Source organism: Podarcis erhardii, assembly GCF_964252035.2.
Source record: "Podarcis erhardii genome assembly, chromosome: 1".
Taxonomy (NCBI): Eukaryota; Metazoa; Chordata; class Lepidosauria; order Squamata; family Lacertidae; genus Podarcis; species Podarcis erhardii.
In genome coordinates this window covers 33,614,309-33,628,653 of record NC_138497.1, presented here as the reverse complement: position 1 = coordinate 33,628,653, position 14,345 = coordinate 33,614,309, and the positions used below count along the sequence as shown (strand labels likewise).

Sequence of the window (14,345 nt, the reverse complement as noted above, 5' to 3'; positions counted from 1 at the left end):
ACCAACAGATGATCAGTGCAATTAGAGCTGTTAGTGTTGAACTTATGATGCAGGTATCCTATGTGGTGGATGTGCGAGGACCAGAAAGAGTAACAGGTCCAGGTGAGAAAAGGTCCAGCTGCCATCCATGGATTCCCTTGCAGTCGTGGTACAAGGGAATCAGTTTAAAGTGGGTGTCTATAATATTCCATGTGTTTCAACAATATAAATTCTTGTGCTCAGGAACCAACAAAAAAAAAATGGGCTAACTTTTTTGACAGTCTTGCATGCTTTCCATATGGAGTGTAAATAATATATCAATCTTCTAATTGCTACCCCCAAAAATGCCTTTTTGAAAGAAAAGCAAACAGAAATTCACCTGTCATGATAAAATGTGCAAGTGCATACTGTGCTTCATTTAGAAAGTTGCTTTAATTAGAATTGAGTATTTATAGTCACAATATCCAACTCCTGTCTTAATTTTGCTGCTATTCATATTCCTGTTTTTAATATTTGAAATATTAACATTATGCAGTTTTGTATAAACAATAAATATGTTAAGCTATATTCTAAGGAATACCTTATCTAATATTCTCAAAGTATATGCAACACGATGCATTATACAGAACAACTCTGTTTGTAAGTGGTAATAAGTGTGAGCCTCCAAACATTTAAACAGGTAAGATTTTTATGAACAAAAACTGTGAAGTATTTATTTTGCAGACATTTGTGATCGTTTGAACCCCAAACACACTGTATAGTTTTCTTTCACAATATATCAAATTATAAATTCATGGGAAAATATACAGGCAAGTAAGCCTGTTGAACTCAGTGAGATTTCTGATTAAGCATGCTGAGAATAAACTACATTTCACACAAAGGAGTTCTTTTTGATAAATAAAACATTCCAGTAATGTGCTAAGTACAGTAAAAAGCAGATGTTGAAACAATGTTTAAAGATTACAAGATAACACATTTGTTTTGTTTGCAATGCTAATTTCATACATTACTATCCTTAGGATAAAGAATTTTAATTATTTACCTTTACATGAGCTAACTTCAAAGTACAAACATTCTATATTTCTTACCTTAAGTATAGTTCATTTCCATTATTAACTTCCATTATCTATTATTTTGCTATTGCTCTACAATAACCTGCCCTGGTAAAAAGGTCTTTTTGAAAAGAGCAGAAAAGTGTATAGTTTTGTTTTAAAGGTCTACTGTCTGAATCACCCAGATGTTTCAATCAAGATAAATATTTCCTCATAGTAATACGAAAGCTAAAGATAATTTCCATACACATATTACATAATATTTATTCAACTGGACAGCACACATTCAGCAGGTTTTTGTTTAAGTTACCTTTTTCTTTTCCATTACCTTTTTCTAAGAAAAAAAGGTAAAAGGGTTGTACTGTCACCTAGTGGATAAAGGTAGTAGAAGTAATCTACCTAGTATTTTATTTCTGCAACTTACTACTCTTTGAGAAAGTCCAAAATATACTGCATGTCAAATTAATGTCTGTATAGAAGCAGTTAAACTGCAAGAGGAAATTTATGATGGCCAAACCGCAGTGACTGCACTGCTGTTACATTAGCTGACAAGTTCAACTTGAATATACATTTCAGTTATTCATCCTTTATTGCAAAACATTAAAGAATGTATATTTCCTCTAGGGAATAACATGAAGTAAATATGTAGTATTAATAGTAGCTATTTTGTCCTAACCGCAATCTCCTTTATACCTGTCTGGGCAATAGCTTTCCTTTGCAAAGCTCCACTAGTTTACTCTGGGAAGAAATGACTGAATTGGAACTGATTCCCTGTCCCTTTCACTTCTGCCTTAAATGTATACTTAGTTATGATAGTGTGCAGAGTAATCTGTGACTGGGGATATATGGGGAAACTTAAACCTGCTTTAGGTTGCAATCCAAATCCCTAATCCATCACACTGGTAGTTGTGGGAGTTTTTGACAAGTTAAAAGTCTGCCTCGGCAGAGCCCAGAAAGCCCATGAAGTAGTACTATAAGGAAAGATTAGCGGGACGTAGGTGGCGCCATGGTCTAAAAACCACTGAGCCTCTTGGACTTGCCGATCGGAAGGTTTGCAGGTCGAATCCCCACGATGGGGTGAGCTTCCATTGCTCTGTCCCAGCTCCTCCTAACCTAGCAGCTTGAAAGCACGCCAGTGCAAGTAGATAAATAGGTATCATTGTGGCTGGAAGGTAAACAGCGTTTCCATGCACTCTGGTTTCCATAACGGTGTTCCGTTGCACCAGAAGCAGTTTAGTCATGCTGGCCACATGACCCGGAAAGCTGTCTATGGACAAACGCCGGCTCCCTCGGCCTGAAAGCAAGATGAGCGCCACACCTCATAGTCGCCTTTGACTGGACTTAACCATCCAGGGGTCCTTTACCTTTTACCTAGTACTATAAGGCTTCTCACCAACAGCAGCCCTGGGAAATCCCAAAAATGGGGTGTTCTGGGGACAAAAGGGACTGAGCTGGACCGGGTTTGGTTGGGTCCCAAGTTGGCCCCACTGCAGTCACTTGATGACTTTGCCCAATATTTACAGCAACTGTAGAAAGCTTTGGCTTGTTCCCTGCCTTTCACCCTGGTATGAGGAACAGGGCTGCAGGTGTGGCGGTGTCTCTGCCCCTTGCCCAGCCAAAGTTTGGGCTGCTCTGCCAGTACCTTGTTTTCACCCTGGGTTTCACCCTGCCTGGGTTCCGGGCAGCCCATGACTTGATTACTTCTTGAAGGGGGTATGCAGAAAAATCCCTATGTAAATAGTTCTCACTTGTTAGATCTTTTTGGTGGAGAGGGTCATATGAGTGAGGCATTGTCAGTGTGTGAGCATTCATGCTGAACGCATACCAATCAACATTTTCCTACTTGAAATAGGGAAAATGTACTTGAAGTCACTCCCAGGTGAGTCACGTCATCCAAAAACACGCATTTTTGAGCGCTGTACAAGATCACAGCCCCCACACCAAGCAGGGTGAGAGAGTGTGAGATTTTGGCACCAGCGTTCTGGGCTCCTCAGAGAGTCATGCCAGAGTGCTGGGCCTTTAGGTGTCCTGGTGCTTGTGAGTAGGCCATGCTTGAGTACTAGACCTTTGGCACTCTGGATCATGTGCCCCTGCTTATGAGTACCAGAGTGAGAGTCTTTTGGTCCAGCACTCTGGCATGAGGACTTGTGCCAGAGTACCAGCCAAAACAATGGGACATCTGGGAATCAAACAGAAGCTGGGATCAGCTTCTGTGTTTTCGGGACATTCTGCTTAAAATGGGGCAGTTGATGGGTATGGCTGAATGCCCCAATTGACAATTAAGGCTGTATGTGCAGAGTGGGAGGGTAGATGAGGCAAAACCTTCCATATCCCACTGTGTGCCATGCAGTGGCGTAGCGTGGGTTGTCAGCACCCGGGGCAAGGCAAGTAATTTGCGCCCCCTAACCCGTGGATTTGCACCCCCTAACCCGTGGATTTGCGCCCCCTAACCCGTGGATTTGCCCTAACCCCAGATGTTGCACCCGGTGCGGGCGGCCCCCCCTGCACCCCCCACACTACGCCACTGGTGCCATGTTAAATGGCCTACTCGGGGCTCAGTAATGGCTGAAATGCCTGAGGAATAACTCAAGGATACAATGCTACAGTGCTGTCCTGTTGTCTCCCTTGCGGTTCCTTGTTTTCATCCAAATCTATAGTATGCAACACTATCAAATAATTAAATGAATCTGTTAGCTACAGTTTTGGGAGACATAACTAAACAGCTAAAAAGTTCCATCTCTCTCCCCTGCCACACTAGTATGGGAGATGAGCTTCACATGTCCACGAACAAGAAAAATTTCCCTAGGATTTAAATTAGTATCAATAAACTAGAACAGAATAAACTATACTAGTTCCAGACTGACATATACTTTATGTCTCCGTTCTTTGCCTTACTCCCTTGAAGTGAAGACAGAGGGAGGGGGAGAGAGACAGAAAGAGTCTTCCCTCCAAAATATATATCTATTCATTATTAATTATCCTATCCATACAATTTGTCCACTATATACAAGAGAATTTAACAGAGTTGGGTTACTTTGTAATATCTTAAATAGCTTGGTTGACTGGAAATAGCATATGTGCAATGAAAACTAATTTGTACTTGATAGTGGTGGTTAGCATTCCAGACTGCCAAGGTTAATGAGACCTAGAATGATCTTGGGGGATTAATGGTAGTAACACAATTGGAAGCTACAGCACCTGAGACAGCTGTGACTTAATGCGCTGGACTTTATTTGAAGGGGGGAATGGAATTATGTGTAATTTTCATTCCTTCATAAGGATGTAGCTGATTTCTCAAGATGAAGACTACGGGAATCAGAGAAAGTCTGTAGTCAGTCTCAACTGTGCTGAAAAGAAAATGAAGCACACACAGTAGTTAAAATAAATAAATGGTGTCTGTTTTGAAGTGGCACTGAACCCATTCTACATGTGTGCAAACTGTTATGTTGCTCAACTGTATACTCCACACAAGTAATAGAAAACAGCAGAGGTGGGGGGGGGGACCAGGTTCCCCAAAGAATAATTGGTGGGGAAAAAGAAGGATAACTGAAACTATGTGGAAAAAATGCAGTGGACTAATATGTTTATAAAGCTGATTGCAAAAAAACTATTGTAACAAGAAACACAAAGTAAGTTGAATTCCATTCATATAAGTAATCATAGAGACATTGAATGTATTTCAGATAGAGCAATGAAACTGTAATCCCATGAACTGATTTACCCTGGTTTTTCTGCTATCAACATATGTAATTTTGTATTAAGATTCCATGGAGTCTGGATATATGCATGGAAATGGGCATGCTTATGTTTCTTCTCTCTGCAATTCTATGATTCTTATTGATACAACTATCTTGTGTAATCAACTTTATAAGCATATTAGCACATTGCATTTTTATTTTTGCCCACACAGTTGAAGGCATGATCATGGGCATAGCAAGACAGGGCACAGAGGGTCAGCTGCCCCCCCCCCATCATATAAAGCAAGAGAAATCTTAATTAATTGACCAATCACGGCGGTTTTGCACCCCAACAAAGTCCTGCCTCCCTTAACAAAAATCCTGGTTATGCCCATGGGCATGATCACGGTAAACTAGCAGTAGCCTCTGCCCCAGAGACCAAATGTGACCTCCAGGTCATGCTCAGGATCAGGGCTCCCGAGGTTGGGTTTGGGCCCTGCTGGGGGGAAAAAATCCAAGCCCTCCAGCAATGGCAGACCAGCTAAAAATCTTTACCAGGGATATAAAATAAATGTGTGATCTCATTTTTATGCTAATAATAAACATGGCAACAACAAGCAAATAGTAAGAGAACCCATACAAGTGACACTGACAAAAAACCCCACACATATACACTAAGTAGAAGAATAGAAGCATTGCCACCCGACCCCACTCCATTCACCATGCCCTGCTCCCCTTCTTTCCCTCTTTTTTCTTCCTATCCTAATACTGTATGCAACACGAATGTCTCACAACAAACGAAACTGATCTGTAGAAAATGCAACTTGGTAAAGAGAGACAAGGCACGTATTTTTGTAAACTAAGAAATCTTTAATAAAAATATAACTGTAATAATAATAATAAAAAACATGGAAATATTCATACCTGTTGAGACTATATTTACACAAAACATATGCAGTTTACAAGAAATATTAAAATTTTCAATAAAAACAAGTAATTAAAAAGATAATGAAAATCAACAGTAGATTAAAATGAGTGTCTGGATAGGCTTGCCTAAAACAAAAACATTTTAAGCAGGCATCAAAGAGGACAGCGAAGGCAACTACCTGATGCCAATCAGCAGGGAGTTCCAAGGCTGCCATGCTAAAACACCAGTTTACTACAAGAGTGGAACAAATATTTTTTTAATGTGCCACTTGTAACAGTGCCATTTCCACAGACTGAAGAAATTGAGTGGGATCATAGAGGGTATTGATTGACTGCTCTTCTACCATGCCCTTCCTCCTTAAAACCTAATATAATTGTCACAAATTTAAAATTGCCCAGGGAAGAGTAACACAATGTGGCTGATGATAAACTTTTTATGTTAAAATGAGCCCCCAACTACCACAGATCTGGTGAAATAAATATGCTCTAAGTTGATGCAATGTGGGAGACAACCAAGTATCAATCAAGAGGGAGTTCCATAGTTGGGGGGCTGCCACTGAGAAGTCCCTGCCTTGTACCAGCACCTCACGAGCTTTGCACCACAAGCAGGGCCTGCCTTCCAGATCTTAAGAATGTATTGTGGGAGGTTCTCCTTCAAGAATGTGGCCTCCAGGTTGCATGAGATCTTGCATACCAGTATCAACACTTTGACTGAACCCAGTGTCTAATCCACTGTGTGCTAAAGTTTTCAATTATGCCCTGAGCCTTCTACATGAATCATGGGGTTGTTTCAATTTTTTAAAAAAATCTTATGTAAAAAATAGCCAAGGTGGTCACCATCTCTACAGCCTTATTTACATATTTAGTGAAAGAAAATGAATGATAGTCAAAAGAAGGTCTTCCTGTTCCTAAAATATTCTGTAACAATGAAAAGAATGGATCTAGTCATAGTCAAGTCTGCCCACTCTATCCCACAGACAGCTCTTCTACATGCACAACCATAATTCAAACTACTGTAACAGGTTAGTGATGGAGGGCTAGACTTTTCTCTTCTTACTACATACCTAATGTGCAGTCAGGGTATCACAGTCTGGGCATAAGAGCTGAAGTCGGACTATGATAGATGTTTTTAATGCACTGTTGACACAGGCTGACTTGCCCAGTCAAGCTTTTAATACTTCATATATGTCTCTTCATGTTTCATTATATAACAGCTTATTTTACTCATCTCACCTCTGATGGGGCTGCCATTAAGGAAACTTGTTTCCGTAGCAACAGAAAACCAGAAGGGCTCTCCTGAGTCAAAGGTCAAATGGAGTCCTTTCTTTCTTTCTTTCTTTCTTTCTTTCTTTCTTTCTTTCTTTCTTTCTTTCTTTCTCTTAATGCATTCAGCTGCACATTGCTGAAAGTTAGATTATACTTCTCTCCCAGGGCTTTGGTTTTGGGTTCCCCCTCCCTGTCCTGCAAAACAACCCGTAAATGATAATGAAATGCTTAAAGAAATACGAAAGGGTATCCAATTTCATCTACCTGGACAGTCTGGGAGCGTAGTGTGTAACAATAAACGAGTGTTCTTAAGTCGCAGCATTTCACTGGAAATGAGGCAGAACCTGTGTATTTTAACAGCTTTTTACAACTTGCAACCACTAGCAAATTTATTTTACTTTCTTGGGGAAGTCCAGTGAAATGCCCCTAAATTAAACTAAAGGGTCTTTCAGCCTTGAAGACAAAACCCATTTCTGCTGAGCACCTGAATATGTACAGGTGAATCCAGAAGACTGGAATGAAAGATAGTTTGTCTTCTGGCCAGTCTGACTCACTTCCAGCACTGTGATCATTTATTATCCAGAAAAGAAAGCCTGGCTTTCTGCTCTGCAAACACAGTGGTGGTCTTCGTTTCATGATGAATAGATTTACCATGTCTGCTCTGAAATGCATGATGACATCGAGTTTTCCAAAACACCTCCCCCACCACACCTGATGATGTTTTTAATCTATGTGCCATAAAAGAGTCAAGCACCTAGATGTATATCACCCCCCCTTCAATTTGCTACATAAACTTAAGGTGACTTGTAGAAGATATATTACCTTGCACACTGATGGATCCATTCGCATTTAAGCACAGATGACTGAACTTTGTTTTAATTTAAGCATGCAATACAAGGGTCCAAATCAAAGTATTTTGATCATGATAATGAAGATAAATTATAATGATATGCATATTTATCATCAGCTCTTCCGGACAAATAATTGTTTCGTTCATTTTGAAGGAGGACCTGTTGATTGCACCTTGTTGGTTTGCTAAGTGTCACTTAGCCTGTGTGTGAATAATGTCTGTTGATTCACTCCAGTAAATTTGGCAAGATCTGGTCTAGGACGACCAGGACGGTCTGGTAAGGAGCAAGCAGACAGACAGAATTTGGAAGAAATTGAAGACAGATGATAGGAAAGAAGAGGCAAAAGAAGTGGGGCAAGCAGCAACCATGGGCCAAACTAAGAAGGTTCATGGATAAAGAGTTTGGATTTGATATCCTGCTTTATCACTACCCTAAGGAGTCTTAGAGCGGCTAGTTGCAGATAGATAGCCGTGTTGGTCTGCCATAGTCAAAACAAAACAAATTCCTTCCAGTAGCACCTTAAAGACCAACTAAGTCAGTTCTTGGTATGAGCTTTCGTGTGCATGCACACTTCTTCAGATACACATCTGAAGAAGTGTGCATGCACACGAAAGCTCATACCAAGAACTGACTTAGTTGGTCTTTAAGGTGCTACTGGAAGGAATTTGTTTTGTTTAGAGCGGCTAGTTATTCTCCTTTCCCTTCCTTCCCCACAGCAAACACTCTGTGAGGTGAGTGAGGCTGAGAGACTTCAGAGAAGTGTGACTAGCCCAAGGTCACCCAGCAGCTGCATGTGGAGGAGCGGAGACGCAAACCCGGTTCCCCAGATTACGAGTCCACTGCTCTTAACCACTACACCACACTGGCTTGTACAAGGCACAATCAAGCCTGGAACCAATGAAACTAAAGACCTCACAAAATATAATTTTGAACAGTACGTTTACTGTGTGGGGCTATTTTGAACATTTACTTCTAAGGAGGATAATAGAAAGCAATCTCCTTGTTTGCATTGCTTTCAGGTTTGTCCAATGGCAAAAAAGAAACACATTGAACATCCTTGGCACAACACAAAGATCTGATGCGGCCATTGCTACTGCTGATCTGCCTAGTCTTTCCTTCTCTCTCTGAACCCTTCATGCCCAATTTACAACCAGCTGTGCATTTGGTGCTGAGTGATGACATCAGTCCAGCTGTGCACTCCAGCTGACATCCCTCTCCCTATTGCTTGCCACTCCATCTGGCATTCAGCATTTTTTGACACTATGTCAATAAAGCCTACCCAGGAGACATGTGACATTAATGATGACAGTAAGTGCTCGTTCATTATTTTTCAGAAATTAATCACAATATCATAGCATATTATATTAGATATGTCTTACTGCAATACATGAGTTATATTAGTTTTTGTTTAAAAATCAACTTTATTCTGCATTATTCTGCCTTTTAAGGAATATTATTTCCTTTGGAAATACAGTAATCTGTATCAACCTGCTGGTGGTCGGGGGGATAAAGAAAACGATTCCAGAAAAAAAAAATGCTGTACAAAATCCCGATTTGGTCATACATTTTGGTACTTGTCAATAAACGAAAGCACCATATGTAAACAAAACATTCCTTTCAACATTAGGTCAGCCTTTAAGAAAAAGATCTATTAGTCATTACAAATGAATGTTCTGTGCACCTGTAAAATCTGAGGTGCATTCTTTCAAGTTTTTATTTCAACAGTATGTCTGTCAGAATAACCCCCTACTTAAAAAAAAAACAACCCAAGTATTAATACTAGACAAACTTTTCCAAATGTCACAGAACTGAATTAAGCTCATACCGAGCATGAGAACTATGAGAATTACTATGTGAATTTATGCCCTTCTCTCTGCTAGTTCAGACACATGTAAATCTTTTCCAGCCCTGCTCAATGGCTAGCAGAGATTCATAGAACATGCACTGTAAGACTATGTGAACATAGAAACCAAACTAAAACGTTACTCGCATAGGTGAACCAAAAACCCTGCCGTGCAATTAAGAGAGAGAGTGCGCAAAAAGCACCAGAAGCTCAATCCTACAATTGAGTTCAAAGCTCTTCATGCCAGGACCAGAGGACCGAGGACCCTTGATTTTGTTGCTCCAACACTGCTAATAGACTCTGCTCCCTGCACCACAGCAGCAGCAGTTTGAGTTTGGATTTGATATCCCGCTTTATCACTACCCGAAGCAGTCTCAAAGCGGCTAACATTCTCCTTTCCCTTCCTCCCCCACAACAAACACTCTGTGAGGTGAGTGAGGCTGAGAGACTTCAGAGAAGTGTGACTAGCCCAAGGTCAACCAGCAGCTGCATGTGGAGGAGCGGGGAATCAAACCCAGTTCACCAGATTACGAGACTACCGCTCTTAACCACTACACCAGTCAATGGGAATACCTCTGTGCTAATGACTTTGGAAAGGGGAACGCTTTATATGGCAAATGAAGCACAGAGCAAATGCTAGGGTAACAGACCAGTGTTAACTCCCAGCACACTGGGAGTAATCACACTGAAGCAAGAGTATCTATCACACTGCAAGCAAGAGTATCTATCACACTGAAGTATCACACTGAAGCAAGAGTATCTATCACACTGAAGCAAGAGTATCTATGTGCAAACTGAGATCTTATTAAGCTTATTCCTCTGATACAGATCCTGTCCCTGGCTTCTCCCAGTTAGCAGTCTCATTGATGGTAGAGATAGATAGATAGATAGATAGATAGATAGATAGATAGATAGATAGATAGATGATAGATAGATGATAGATGATAGATAGATAGATAGATAGATAGATAGATAGATAGATAGATAGATGATAGATAGATAGATAGATAGATAGATAGATAGATAGATAGATAATTTATTACGGTCAGAGACCAGCTTATAAAACACACTTGGGGGTACAATCCCAGAAGGAAAACAAACATTAAAAACAATGTACAATGTACAACAATGTACAACAATAAATTTAAAATGTATAAATGTGATAAGCATATAGACACTTAAAACTTTAAGATAAGCTACCGCAGAGAGATGACCCAGAGTCACCCATGGAACTGAGTTTGGGGATTTTCTTAACGAACTAGTTTAGGTCAGGGGATGGTCTGATGTATTCTGGTCTTCCTGGGCACTCCCATGTAGCACTCATTCCACCTTGGATGTTACCAGAGCCTAGAAAATGGATATCAGATCCCCAACAGTTTGGATGTTGCAGTCAGTAACTATTGGTTTGGTTTTTAGGCACTGGATCCAGACGACCACACAGAATACGCCTAATTTCCCCATACCATTACAGCCTCCTATGTATAATAATAAGCATATTTTCATTATTCATCCCTTTGGGTTTTTTTAAGGAAATAAGGTCAAAGGTAGGCCATTGTGTTTCATCTTGTTACTCCTGGGTATACTTACTAGATGCAAACAAAGACAGGATCCCTATTAATAGTTACCCCATGAGTTAAGCAGAGGCAGAAGAAGGAAACCGTTTTTCATGTAATCAATACAACTCATGAATATTAAAAACAGAAAACAACAGTTTTGTGGCTTGACTGGCTTTGTTGGAGTTTGGAATTGTTTCAGCTGGATTAGATACTTGCTTTCCCTCTACAGCTGTGTGAATCCTGCAGGGCTCTCTTCACAAAACGGACCCCTGCAGTTTGATTCACAGAATTTGGAAGAGAACCAACCTTTCTATGGCTGCTAAGAGATTCAGGCTCATGACCGCATTTTGATTTCCTAGTAACTCTCTCTGTGTGTATATATGTGTGTGTAATATTTATTCATAGAATGTCCTAGCACATGCCTGCTAGACAAATCCAGTGGTTCCCTTGACATAGTTATGAGAATTGTTAAGCTTAATTGCCCTTGAGCAATTTCAAAAGATGACAGCACATAGAACTGGTGTGTGTGTGTGTGTGTGTGTGTGTGTGTGTGTGTGTGTGGATTGGTTGGCTTCTGAGGTGCTAATAATGGAACTTGATTGTTACACACTTCCAATTATCACCAGAAAAACTTTATTATAGCTTATTTGTGAGGCAGAGACTTCTATGTTTACCATGCTCTCACTGACTTTGACTCTTAATTTGTACACCACTCAGTTTTATTTGTACAGTTGTGTTTGTTTTATCTATTTATTAAGGAAAATTTATTGTATGTCATTGTTTTTATGTAAACCACTTATCCAATAATTTAATAATCAAGAAATAGTCTAGTGGCTGATATTAATTGACCATTAAATATATAGGTTCAGAAGTCGAATGAAAATGTTTAGGGTGGTATCAAAAAAAGAGGAAGTAGAACATCAAAAGAAGACAAATGGTGACACAGATTTGCAAAAATAAAAATGCAGATAAGACTTTGGATGCAAATTTATAAAAATAACAATACTATTAATTCAAATAGAAACACATCTCACCATAATAGGAAAGGCTGTGGCCTGTTGACCCATATGCTGCTGTCTAGATGTCAACTGTCAATGGGCAACAATTCTCCCTTCTCAAGGTTCTTTAACTTTAAATCTGCAATGGATAACCTTTCAAATACAGTACTCATGGCCACCTTAGAAGTACTCATAAGCAAAATAAACCTGAACAAATTATTTTTTGGGTTGGGAACTCAGGTTTATTTGACAGATGCCCATGAAAATTATAGCTGCCAGTTCTGATTTTGGAAGATTTCATTTGCACATCAGGTTATTCTATATGCTTTTAGAAGTTTCAAAGTCAGCTTAGCTACTAACCACAATAATAATAATAATGAAGGTCAAGTCTTTCATTGACTTCTACCCATGGGTGTTTGAAGTCAAGCCTAGATATCCTTTGGCAAGAAGTAGGAAACACTGCAGATATGGAATTTTACTGAACAAAGAGAAGCAGGCAAACCATATGTTTTGGAAATGAGATTTGGCTAGCTTTCCTACACTGAGGTGGATCTGTCTGGCTTTAAGAAGTTCAACTTGTTTTTGTTTTCATTTGAGCAGTAAGAAAAAAACAAAATCTGAAGGAATTGTTATCTTTACAAGTGTTTACTTCTAAATGAGACAATAGCTTTCTAAAAAGGCAAACATCTCTGCACTGTAGTCAAATCTGCTCCAGAGAGTTGGTGGGACCCCTAAAGTCAATTTGTGGGGTGCACATGGAGAACTGAAGGAGTGCCAACTGAAGGGGTGCAAGGTCACCCAGTGAAGTTCACAACTGTGCAGGGACTTGAATCCAGAATGTCTCCCTGGTCTAAATCCAATAGTCTAATCACTAGAGAAAACCTGAGAGCTAGCCTGGAAATCTCGCAAATGGAGCTGATGCAGAGTCTCACAGCAGCTAAACTGTCCTCAACGTTTTCCACATCAGGAACCTTCTTTTTTTTTTAGTGTAACTTCTCAGCTGTCCCCATCTGACCCTTCCTGTTAGCAGTGCCAGCACCTGCTTAAAAAAAATGAACAAAACTGGTTATGTGACAGCATCTCAGTCATCTGTCTCATGATGCTCACAGCCAATGAGGAGAATAGAATACCAAATCAAACACTTATCTACTCCTCTAAAAGCAGGGCATTAGGAATGAAGGGGGTTTTACTTGCTGCTAAGATAAATGATTTACAGAGAGTCACACATGTCCTGTTTGGCTTCTAACATTGCTACAAAAAAAGCTCAAGTTCTTAAAGTAAAATTTGGAATCCCCAGTAGCTTTTTTAGATGCTACATATTCATCAGATCCTGGTCTTGGCAGCAAAACAAGGGTTTTCTCCCTCTTTCCCCCTCTATTGTTTTCAATAGAGCAAAGCCAAAAATGGGCAGATGTTCACTACCTCTCCTTGCCTCTCTCTGACACATGCAGGGTACAAGAGAAGTATTCTCTTTGACACTTTCCCCAGCTCACCCAGCCAGGAATAACATACGGCTTCACTGGCAGGACCCTGAAGTTGCTTCTGGACCTAGGGTCAAGGGGAGGAAAAAAAGCCAGCAAAGACATAAATAAACAGGACTGGAATGACTAACTACCATAAGGAGAATAAAACTCTCCCGCCACCCCCCTGTACAAGATCCAAGGAATCTGTTGCTAAAATTCATATATGCTGGCTACATTTAGAATTTGTGGTCTGAAGTTGTAATGGCCATTCAAGAGATTTGGGGGTGGGGGTAATAAGAATGTTTATTGCACAGAGTCCTGGTTCACCCCTTTACTGAGGTAGGGGCCACTCGACTGTAATCATCTTTCCTAATTGTTTGTCCAGACTATTATTTTTAAAAATCCCAAAGAAAAGGGCTCTACACTTTCCAATTTGCTCTATCAGCCAATGGGTTTTTCAACTGCTGATGCTAACTCCATTTGAAAACTGTCGTAATTTGTCCCATAATCTGTTGCCAGCGGTTGGGGAAAATTTTTTTCTAGATGGTTTTTAGATATTTGAAGACTGTCAAGACCAAATCATATTGCTAAAGGCAAACATGCCCATTTTATTTAACATTTCCCTATTCAACAATCTTATTTTATCCCTTTTCTTCTTTGCTGCTCTTTATTGAATCATTTTCAATTTATCTGTATTTTTTTTAAATGTTGCATCAGAAGAGCAGCATAGTTT

The 14,345-nt window shown here is 39.9% G+C and overlaps 1 protein-coding gene across 6 annotated transcripts in view; it reads right to left on the bottom strand.

Moving 5' to 3' along the window:
• The window catches only part of SLC25A21 (solute carrier family 25 member 21), a 291,014-nt gene that overhangs the window by 167,978 nt on the left and 108,691 nt on the right, over positions 1–14,345 (bottom strand). For 2 of the 6 annotated variants that reach the window (XM_081865524.1, XM_081865523.1), the window contains exon 2: positions 6,869–8,025. The exons of the other annotated variants lie outside the window; for them this stretch is intronic. The gene's annotated coding sequence lies outside the window, so the exon portion shown is untranslated. The remainder of the gene's footprint in view (positions 1–6,868; positions 8,026–14,345) is intronic. 6 annotated transcript variants of the gene reach the window in all.